Here is a 12,131-nt window from a genome sequence, read left to right on the forward strand (position 1 = left end):
CATTGACCTTTCATCTTTGATAAAAACATAAGATCCCAAAACACCTTAAGCAAAGCAACTTAAACAACTGGTACTGCATATGGTATGCAAATTGCAGATGAGTTAAATAACATATATACAGTGCAGCTGGTTTTTATCTGGCAAACAGGTGCTAGATTTTGGATTTGCTGACTAGCCACAACTTTGATGACCTTTCAATGAAAGGTGAAATGGGGACCTGGCGAGTCTTCCATTCATGCTTGTCTAGCTATTTTGATTTTGTTTGTTTGCTAAAAAGTTTCAAAAGAATATAATATGTGAGTATATCACAATACCCTTCCTCAGAATATCTTACTCTGAGTAGAAAATTGGGAGTTAATAAGCCAGAAACTAATGAGCTTAGATACTGGAGAAAAATATAGCAGGTGATGTGGCTGAAGAAGTTTTAAACATTTCAAACTGAAGCATCAAGACACATAAAGTGCTGCACATCAGAGAAGGTACTTTAAATCTCTAGCTAAGACTCTGGCCCCATGTATTCAAATACGTAAGAAGATAGCTAAGCATCAAAGACATGAGGTTCTCTCTCTTGGGTTTGGAAGAATAACAATGCAGTGTAGTTCCTGCATCTGCCCAAAGGTTTCTCTGGTTCTTCTAATAGCTCTGCCCCATAAACTCTCCAGCATATTATGGAGCCATATTTTTTACAGACTTCAGGGTGGGATGGTTTGAAGGCTTTTTGCCTGCAGAACGGAATGGTTACACAGACCCATAGTGATTACTGCATCGAGCACTAACACTTCCTCCCTCCCTCCAAGTCAGATAACTGGATATGCTGTCACGCTACAAACTGTGTTTTTTTTAATATTTTGACCCACAAAATATACATGTGAAATCCGGGGCACAATTAAAGATATATTAATATAAACTAAAGATTAATATTTGGTTTGAATGCCCAACAATGAGGCACAATCTAAAATAAGACACTGTCAGTAAATTCAGAGCTTAACTACGACCTTCCTTCTTCAGGGGATGCAGAGTGTAAAAGTGAGTCCTATCAAAACCAATGGCCAGAAAGGACTATCAGAGTAGTAATCTAAACTGAATTAAACACCTGAACAGATATTACAGAGCAGGATCATTAGCTAAATGATTAGACAAAGCTCTTGGGCATCCTACTTATCCTCTCAGTTATAAAGAACGGTAAAAATATTGCTCTACTGAGCACAAAGCAAGAAGACAACATTGTGTTTTGGAACAGCAGAAAAGCTCTGACCGGAAAAGAAACTTGCCTAAGGTTAATACAATTGTCCAGTTTCAGGTACTTTACAGTCCCTCTCCAATATATCACTGCACGCTTGCACAAAATGCCATCACATAAGCACAGTAATCCTGCCTACTCATTCATTATGCCATCATTCACCTATTCTAAACACGCTGTAGCTGAAAAGAAACTGCAAGATGCATTTTCTTTTCCTCAAGGCTCTTTACCTTGGCCCTGTGTTTGTTTTAAGTTTCCATCCACGTTCCTCCTCTCCTACAGTCTTGGACCTATTTAGCCTGTTATTTGGCATTCTTTCAAAAACAGAAATCTAAAAAATGTACAGTGAAGGAGAGAGAAGAGAGACAGGGAAATAGCCCCAACTCCCGGAATCAACAGGATGTTGATATAGGAGATCCAGAAGTTCTTTCCCACCAGACAGATCAATGAACAATTATCTATAAAGCATGGAGCTAGGCAGCAGGGTTCAACACTGCTCAGAATTATTTACTTCTCCTGCAATTTTAAAAACTATTCTCCTTGCCCTTCAGTGTGAAATATATGTATGGAAGGGCTCTGAAAGCTGAAAATTCATTAGATGAACTAGGAACGAGCTAATAAAGCAAACTCCCTGTAACACTAATAAGTTGGGGGGAAAAAACACTCTCCTATAGACTGAGAACCTGCATATGACTATAATCAATGTGCTATTCATCACAGCAAATATTGGTACAGAAAGAATCAGCCAGAAGTCCCTTTTCATTATGGGATAAATACTGCTTGTCCTTTGCAGGAATACTGGGCAACTGTGTGAAGAGTTCACAAAGTCTGTATCCATACTGAAGACACCCACTCACGCAGTCTGGATGATGCCAATTTCAACTCCAGCACCTACCCCAGAAAATTTTGTGGCCTAATTGTTCCATTGTGTCCTCATGCTTTGCGAAGCACTACCTCCAGCCTCCAGTGCTGTTTCAAAGGCATTACAGCTGAGACAACACAGATGGCCATAGTAAGACAGAGGCTACTATAAGTTGCTTGCATTGTACCAGCAGCAGCTATCTTCAGAGTTGCCATCTGGGCCAAGGGTGAGGCAATGACCTTCCTTCTATCTAGCCACCAACACATGGGTTCATGCTTTCAACAATGTGCCCCACAGCCATGATTACTAAGATCCGCTATACCCAGATGTCCCGGCAGAGATACAGGCAGAACTAGGATTGGCACCAGACGATAGTTAAATGGCAAAAGGAGGCCTACAACAGTGAAGCCAAAGACTGCGGGTAGGGAGGATGATAGCTGTAAGCTGCTGCAGAGAAGGAAGATAGCATATGACCCTTGAGCAATGAATTCAAGGATACAGAGCCCGTCTGAGAGAAGCCTGCTTCCTTTGCCCCCAGCTGCCCCCTGCACACACAGGAGCAAGTACAAGTCAATAACCAGGGAGGGTGTTTCTGGATATCTCTGCCTAAGCAAAGGGAAGGGAGATAGACTCATTCCTAGAGGAGACTATACCATGTAGTCGTTGGGCACCAGCTATGCAGAGGGAAAAGGGAAGAATTGATGTTTGCTCTTACAGAGACAACTTGACATCAGTGCCCTCGTGCTTGTTGTATAGGCCTGAAGCACTCTTCCCTGAATGGCACACAAAACTGAACTCCTAATGCAAGCAACAAAGCAGCACAGGCAAATGCCATCTGCAAGACATGCACCTCCTGGCAGGCCCTTCACCCTTCCAGTGCTGAACTTGGAAAAGAATGAAAGTCTTACATGGTGTTTTCTCAATGGAATTACATCAAGTGAAGGCTGAGACTAGCACAGACCTGGAAATTTCCCACTTAGTAGAGAATGAAGGTGCAAAAGGCAAGCTTGTGGCTGCTCTGGACAGGACTCAGAAGGACTTGCAGCAAGCACTGAACACAGCTTCTCTAGAGATTGGACACCGGGGCAGATTGCTAAATCAGCAAGTGTCCGTGCCCCCTAAGAACACTTGTCCATGCTGGAAGCATAAGCAGCGGGATAATGAGCAGCTCTAGGTACTCCCATGGAGCTGACTTTGTGATCCTAGTCACCAGCTACAAAGGAAGGCTCCCAGCATAGATGCATTTGTTCCTACACTGGCATTGGAAGGCAAAACATGCCCAGAGGTGCTGTGCAATCTAGCCAGCTGGGAGGCTGGAGGGTGTAGGCACACCCCAGCTGAAGTAATTGGCCTGGCATTGGTGGGATAAGGGTGACACAGGATCAAGTTAGCAGGAAGGCTGGCAAGTACAGCCTGCAGGAAGCTAAAATATAAGTTTTCAAAAAGTGTATTTTGGACACAGCTTATCCAGTTCATCGGTAGACAGCCCGTAGTCTGGATCCAAGGTCTGAACTTCAAAAGCTGAGAGTCTCAGGCTCCTTTTTTTTTTTTTGTTTATATTTTATTTAAAGACATAGCTGTTTCTACAAGGGCACTGTCAACTTCCTACTTAGTTGTCCGTGCCTAGCTACAATATGGCCTGTTTTTGTGCTCCTCATCTTTGTCAGGTTAAGGTAGAAAAGGCCTTTTTGACGAGACTCGAAGGAATTCCAGATGGCGTCAGCAAGAGACCTTTCTTCTAGCTTCCTGTAAGAAAGTTCTGACTCATCTTTATCATTAATCATAAATAGCTTGTTTGGAAATACTCAGTGGAAGTTGACCTAACCAGACCTAACTAATCGCACAGAAAGGCTGGGCCCCATGTATGAAGTCTCTCTGGTATTTTTCCTTCTGTTTGTCAGGCAGTCCCTGGGTTTTGTCTAAACTGTTTACTAACTTTCAGGGTGTTCCCTTTGCCAACAGCCTCTTTCTGTGAGGACAGCAAGAGATTTTCTGATGTCTGACAAGTTTTTACACTTGAATTTTTTTTTTTTTTAAAAGAACTGTATCGTAGCAACTGTCTTCCTTCTTGACTCTATTATTGTTGTAAGATTCGTAGTTTTGCAGTCTCCTTTTGCTCTTTTCCCATGCTGAATTGCTGTGTTGCAACCTGGGAGGTGTTCGGTATAGTTACCTTCCCAAGAATGACACTTGTTTCTGCTCAGGAGCTACTGTCAATTCGTCATACAAAACCATGAAACTAGCCTCCACATCTGGTCCCCTTCTCATCTAGAGAACAAAGTAATCCCTCTAGTGGGCTACAGTGATGCAAGGCAGATTGGAGTGACACAACAGAGTTCAAAGGCATCAGCCTCCAACACCTGTGCCATGCACACAGTGTGTTGGAAAGCATTCAACCTGAGCCGGGTGCCAGTGCCAGTTGCACAAGTATGGCACCTGCTCTGAATGTCTCTGCCAGGATGCTTGACCAGAAGCCAATACCTTTTTCCAAAGGAGCTGTTAACTCATGGGTTCACAGTCTAAACACCTCCCAAAAACAGAGAGTAGATGGAGAAGAAACATGATTTATAAAGTAGATCTACCATCTCTCTTAAATCCTGTTTTGCTTGTCTACATAATGTAGAAAGTCTCTGCCAAACTGCTATGGTTCTGTGTGCAAAACTCTGATAGAAAGAGAGAGAATTTAGTCTTCATCTGTGTAAAGGTGACTGGAGATAATGGAGCAGGTTGCAATAAATTTCTTTCTTTAATTAATGCCTCCGAATCTCAGAAAGGGGAAGTCTGCTCTGTAATTAGGTATGTGTTAAGCTTTACTCTACATCAGTCAGGCTCTCCACTGCAAAGCAGCATATCTCATCGTAGTCTCAGAAAGAACAGGATTTGTTTTGTACAAATATACCTGCATCTAACGAACATCATTTATTACTGAGCCTGTGATGCAGGCCCAAACATACTCCTTAACACATAACTTTTCTCAAAGCATCAAAAGCTAAACTAGTGTCGTGGTTGTTCTAAAGCCATTCATAGCACCAAAACAGATCGACAGTGCAATATTTTAACCCCGTGAATGCATGGCTGCTCAATTTGCCCAGGAATGATTAAACAGGAGATTTGTCTGAGTTGCATCTTGAATTGGTGGAAGGGATGAAGATGGAATTAAGTAAATGTACTCAAGAAAAAAGGCCATTGTGTTATCTGTAGACACTGATCAATAGGAACATAGCCCAGCTGAGCAAATGCTTCAACACATCCACAGAGCTTTCTCCATCTTGCTAGAACATTTCTTCTACTACTTCTTCACTATTGTCCTTATAACAGGCTTGCTCTTTCCACCACTAACATAAGACTATCATTCTCCTAACTAAAGTCAGTCCCTTTTGAAATAGTTCATATTCAATCCCCTAAGCTCAAAACACCTCTATAATAAACCATGGACAAGGAAACCTGAATTTAACCCAAACCAACTCTGTCTTCTAACATAGAGCTTCACATGTCTACTCTCAGAAGTTCTAACAGTGGCAGTAGCACAGTGCATTTTTTCCCTGTAACATCCACAGTGCTGCTCTAGACATCCTCATATTAAATGACAAGCATAGAACCTATTCTAGCCCCCTTGTTTTGGGCTTTTGGAGGTAATTTTTAAACTACAATAATAGGCCAGTCTGATTCTTAACAAAAATCAAACTTAAATGCCGAGAATATGGCCTACTGCACTGAGCAAATAAGGTCCAACTCCACTTTTTGGTAATAAATTGCTTATGTAAGTGCTAAGTATAATTTGCTATTAATAATTTATTATTATTTATGTTATTTAACAACAGCATAAGCATGGCCAGGAAAGGAGGCAGCATGTCCCACCACTTTCTTAAGTGAACAAGTTCCTTCCTCTGCATAAGTATTCCGGCCCAGAGGTGCTTTATGTCAGATGAACTGTCCAGCCTACCTCTACTTTTTGCAAGGGAAGGAAGCTTCCAGCTAAAGAGAAGAACAGTCTTAAGTATGAGCTACACAATGAGGGAGACCATAATGGCATCTAAAAGCATTTCCAGTAACACAGAAAAATCTTTACTGCTTTCTGTATGCTTGTTAATTACATTAATAATGATGAACTTTAATATTATTATCTGCTAATAATCTTATATTGATACAAAGGTAGATGCAATATATATTACTATAGGAACTCCACGCTTGTCTGCATGAAGGACAAATGGAGTGCATTTTTTTCATTATAGTTTCTGTTGTATTTTCCTCCTACACCCTGGGTAAAGTCAATCATGTATTGCCATGAAAAGAAATCCATAACTCATATTGTTTTGAGGTCAGCATCTCCTATTTTAGGAATGGAAAGATTCACTTAAGTATAGACATAGAGGTTGTTATATAGCCCTGGTAAAAGGATAGCATAGTCAGAGATTTACATACTTAAACCAAAAAAGCATTATGAATGTTAATATTAACTGCATAGAAGGAATTTGAATATGAAGATTAATTTATCATCCATTGCCAAACAACAGTTTATATTGGAGTGCTGGAGAAGAATGTTAATTCATTAAATGGCCAGTGCCAATAAAAAAGCTTAATAATGTTTTATATGAAAAGTACTTATATTTGTCATCACCAGAGAAGATTCACTGAAAACTACCAAAAACTAGAATGTCAAGGAAATAATTTGGGAAAAAAAGCACTGTGGAAGAGAAATGGCATTGACAGGGATGGAAAAAAGGACACCTATAATGCCTTAATAAAGAGATAAAGCAAATGCTGTGATAAGGAACTTTAAAAAAAACAAACAACAAAAAACCTGGCTGCATTGGGGTTTTTTTGCCACTGGATTTCTGTCTGAGTTTGGTATAGGACATACCTACACTAAAGACCAAAGAAATTACCTCTGTATTAGGCAGTCAATGTGCAAGTAGATGCCAAACACCGATTTCCTTCCATAACTAATATGTTGTGCTGTGGACAGCTTTGTGTCAGCTCTGAAAACATTCCCCCCTTTCACATTGTCCTAGACAGCTAGGCAGCCCCAGGCCTGCAAGATTGTCTGAAGCTATTCCCATCATTGCCGCCTCACCTCCCCACCTGATTCTTGCTTCTTCACAACTTCTTACTCATTCATCATAGCTGTCACAACTTCCTTCTGTAAAAGACCTTGAATGAACATCCACACTCTCTGCCTCTGCTCAGACAGCATGACACAAGGGCTCAGGAAACAGCACTGACCGAGGGGAGGCACTAGGATGTAGATGCTGAGCTATACCCAGAAGAGAGTGATGGGAACCAGAGTGGACCAGAATGCCTTGACTGAGGCTGTGAGGCCCAAGGCATCACCTCTGCCCTGTTTGCCCCCATCCTTCTGGTCTCAGCACAGCAAGAATGGATGAGACGCTCATTACTTTCCACATAAAAATGGGTGAGAGCACCTAGAGGAGTCAGTGCTCAGCATCGTAGACACAGAGGACACACATGGCTTCCCTACTCTTTAAAGGCACAGCCCAGGCAAATGGCACAGACCCAAGAATCCCAACAGAACCTTTCTCAGCAATATCCAGACCACAAAAGATTTCTCTTCCTCCAGTGTCCACTGTATGGTCAGGGGCAGAGAAATACGGCTCTTTTCCAGAAGACTGTAGCCCTGAAACAGTTGGTATGATAAATAGCGGTGCAGGGGAAGACATGCAGCTGCCTTGACTAGCAGGGCCACAGTAATGAAAGATTCAATCATGCCCACATGCATGTGGGCATCTTAGCACACACTAAGAGGTCTTAAGACAGTATTAAAACAGACTGTTGTGCTGACAGAGCTTTCTCAGACAGAACAGAAAGCTCTCTCAGTTTCCCTTCCTTCATTCCCTCATTCTTCCCATGCACAGACACTCTCAAGTCACTCATGGCTGTGGACACCCATCTACCAGTGGCAGCTAGCTGGGTGGCGGTCTTGCATACCACTGCAGATCTGCCCTTCTAAACATGCATCTATGATACTTGCTAATCCCAAATCTTTATGAACAGAAAATTAATTCTTTGGGAAGAGTGAAGAAAGAGGAAGACTTCTTTCTGATTCTGCAGAAATTTCTGTTTTTTTTTCTTGTCCCACAAAGGCAACTCTCTGATTTATCAAGAGATTTCTACTAGTAAACCATACAAAGGGCTGTCGCACAGCCCTGCCTATAATTTCAAGCACTACTTCTCTTGTGAAAAAATCTTTTGCACGTTCTTATCTTTTTGTTTTTTTGTTAAGTTTGGGGTACTGTCATATGGAAAATCCTTTCATTTTTTCAGTCCCATTATATCTCAACTGAAGCCCCAGGAAAGGCCATTTAGCAGTCTTACACCTGACTAAAGAGAGTGGAGAGAGGAAGTAAAAGCCAGTTGCCAGAACATGGAGGAGAAGTCTCAGCCAAGCCCCAGAGACTCATACTGAGGAGGAAGAAGCTAGAAGTTCAAAGGGAGCTCAGCCATATAAAGTCCCTGGCATAGAGAAAGCATCTATTGGAAACACCAGAATTAAAGGGCGGGACAGATCTCTGCAACACTGACATGAGTTCAGGCAATACCACACCCAGTCTGCCATGGGAGGCAATTGATCAACAGCAAGTTGGTAAAAGTGTCCCCTCACATCAGAGATACTGGATCCCCAGAAGAACTAGTGTTAGATCACAGAATAAATCATGACACAAGAATTCCTAACCTCAAACCTCCTAGATAGGAGGGTAGATGAATCCCTCACAGGAGGGTTTTACTGCCATAGGACTACCAGGAAACTACGTCACTGTGTGTGCTGGAAGTGTGATCCCAAGTTATACTGACAAAACTCTACTTGTTACTGGTAAAAAAACCCAACCCCGTATAGGCAAAATAAACCATGCCAGTCAATGGTTTTGCAGGAACACTAAGGATTACTGCTACCCCAGTTACACGATTTAGAGATCAAACCTATTCATACTTGTACTGGGTTTGCATGGCAATGTTTTGGTAGCGGGAGGGCTACAGGGGTGACTTTCTGTGAGAAGCTGCTAGAAGCTTCCCCTGTGTCTGATAGAGCCAGTTCCAGCTGGCTCCAAGCTGGACCCACCGCTGGCCAAGGCCAAGCCAATCAGCGATGGTGGTAGCGCCTCTGGGATAACATGTTTAAGAAGGGGGAAAAAAAAACCCCTCCGCAATTGCAGCCAGAGACAGGAGTGAGAATATGTGAGAGAAACAACCCTGCAGACACCAAGGCCAGCGAAGAAGGAGGGGGAGGAGGTGCTTCAGGCGCAGGAGCAGAGATTCCCCTGCAGACTGTGGTGAAGACCATGGTAAGGCAGGCTGTGCCCCTGGAGCCCATGGAGGTCCACGGTGGAGCAGATACCCACCTGCAGCCTATGCTGGAGCAGGTGAATGTGCCCAAAGGAAGCTGTGACCCTGTGGGAAGCCTGTGCTGGAGCAGGCTCCTGGCAGGACCTGTGGACCCACGGAGAGAGGACCCCACACTGCAGGAAGTTTGCTGGCAGGACTTGTGACCCCGTGGGGGACCCACACTGGAGCAGTCTGTTCCTGAAGGACTGCACCCCATGGAAGGGACCCACGCTGGAGCAGTTTGTGAAGAACTGCAGCCTGTGGGAAGGACTCATGTCGGAGAAGTTCATGGAGAACTGTCTCCCATGGGAGGGACCCCACGCTGGAGCAGGGGAAGAGTGTGAGGAGGAAGAAGCAGCAGAAACAACGTGTGATGAACTGACTGCAACCCCCATTCCCCATCCCCCTGTGCTGCCTGGGGGGGGGAAGGAGGTAGAGAAAATAGGGAGTGAAGTTGAGCCTGGGAAGAAAGGATGGGTTGGGGGAAGGCGTTTTTAAGATTTAGTCTTTATTTCTCATTATCCTACTCTGATTTGATTGGTAACACATTGATTTTTTTTTTTCCCCCCCAAGTTGAGTCTGTTTTGCCTGTGACAGTAGTGGTGAGTGATCTCCCTGTCCTTATCTCGACCCATGAGCCTTTCATTATATTTTCTCTCCCCTGTCCAGCTGAGGAGGGGAGTGATAAACTGGCTTTGGTGGGCACCTGGCATCCAGCCAGGGTCAACCCACCACAATACTGCTGAAGCCATTCAAAGAGAAGTCTCTTGCATAAAGCACAACACCATAGCTAATGACAGGTTGGATATAATTAGTCATCTTTAGACCTCCAAGGGGGTAACTAATAGATTTAGCAGACATTCAACACATAATGTAGAACTTTTTCCAGATTTCTCAAAACCAATTATTTTTTGGGCCAGCTTTTGCTAGGTGAGGAAAAACTTTCTGAAAAATAAGAAAAAAATAGTCATGGCAATTAAGAAATCTGCATACTTTTGACCAACATTAGTTTTTTTATTCCAGGTTATGGACATTTATATGAGATCCTTAACAGAAGGAGTTGATCTCTCTAACTGGTCTTTTTTTTCTCTTTGAGACGAAGTGTTTAGTAGTTTGTGTTGTAACTAAGAGCATAAATATAGTAAAACCAGAGCTCTGACTGGCTGCATTTCTGACAAACAAGTCAAAATTAAAATGTAACAGCAGTAGGAGGAAGGACAAGGTGCCAAAACTGGAAAGGAAAATTCCACTGAAGACAATGGAGCTGATTCTGACTTGACTTAATAGCAAAGTCGATCAAGAGCAATTGACGTTGAATTCAGAGAAGTTACTCAAGGGGAGGGAAGGAGAGGGAGAAGAGGAGGGAACAGCACCTTTCAGAATTCCAGGCCATAAAAGCTATCCAGAGCCAAAAAAGAATTCCTTACTGACGTTCTATTGCATTCACATTTGGGAAACAATTTAATTTCTTTCCATAAGACCTTTGCATTTCTGAAGCTTCTTAAAGACAAAATATTTGGTCGAGTGTGTTACATTTGCAGTAGTTAACAGAGCAGCCAGTAAGAAACAGTTGTTGCAATGAAGCATATCCACTGCAAAAAGGGCCACAATAAGGAGAGGAACAAAACTGATTTGCCACGTTCCTGTTCCAAAATGGAGGACATACTGCTGAACAAAGTTCGGTTTGGGTTCATTTTAATTGAACTGTGGGAATTTGTTACACAGACTGTAAGATCCAGCTTTGAGAATTTCACTCTCCTTCTCTAGGCCTCCATCTCCTGAGAATCCTACCCTCAGTTTCAACCTCTTCGGCATTCTCACTGAGCATAGCTCTCTCTGTGGGTCATGGAAAGTTTATAGACAATGCTGGCCAAAGACTACTGGCAACCTAAGACTTTCTGCTGAGTATTTCACACACACATTTGTAGAGCTCATCAAGCTTCAAGAGCTGTCCCTTGGCTATACTGTGCTCACGGCTCACAGTCCTGGCCTGCATTAGCACATCTAATGTATAAAATACTTCTTCCTGTCCCAAACCCTGCACTTCAGCAGAGAGGCTATCAGTACTGTGCATTTCTCTGCCAATGAATCATGAAGGGTACAGAAGGATATCTGTAATGACAGCAGAATCCCAACCCTTTTGTACTTGTGCTGCTGCTGCTTCTGTATGTCCACTGCTCTGCCTACCTCTCAGCACCCCATATTTTTAACTTGTCCTCACTGCTATGCTGCTCTGACTACACAAAGGACTGGCAGCTTTTCAGTTACCAAAATAGTGACATTATCATTAAGTATGCCTGTTACATAAATAGTTCTCTAATCTCCTTTGTGTCTGATGCTGCTGCCACAGTGTTTATAGTTCACACTTGATGTTTTTCAGAATTCAAGTATTTCCACGGTATTAGAATGTCCAAATACAAATGCCATCTTAATCTCATCTCTCATTTTTATTCAAGTTTTCCTCAAAACTATTCAAAACCAATCCTAAGCACTTCAGAAATGACTGTCTCATCTAAGCAAGCAGCAGGTCATCTGCACACTAATAGCAACTACCACAGTGGAAGCAAAGCAAAATCACAGAATGCTCTGCTCAACCCAAAATGTGAACTAGACCAGAACCAAGTAACAGCTGACGTGGCCACCCAGAAATAAAACGAGAACAGAGTCACCACCAGACCTTCATCTGTACAG

Source organism: Gavia stellata, chromosome 8, assembly GCF_030936135.1.
Source record: "Gavia stellata isolate bGavSte3 chromosome 8, bGavSte3.hap2, whole genome shotgun sequence".
Taxonomy (NCBI): domain Eukaryota; kingdom Metazoa; phylum Chordata; class Aves; order Gaviiformes; family Gaviidae; genus Gavia; species Gavia stellata.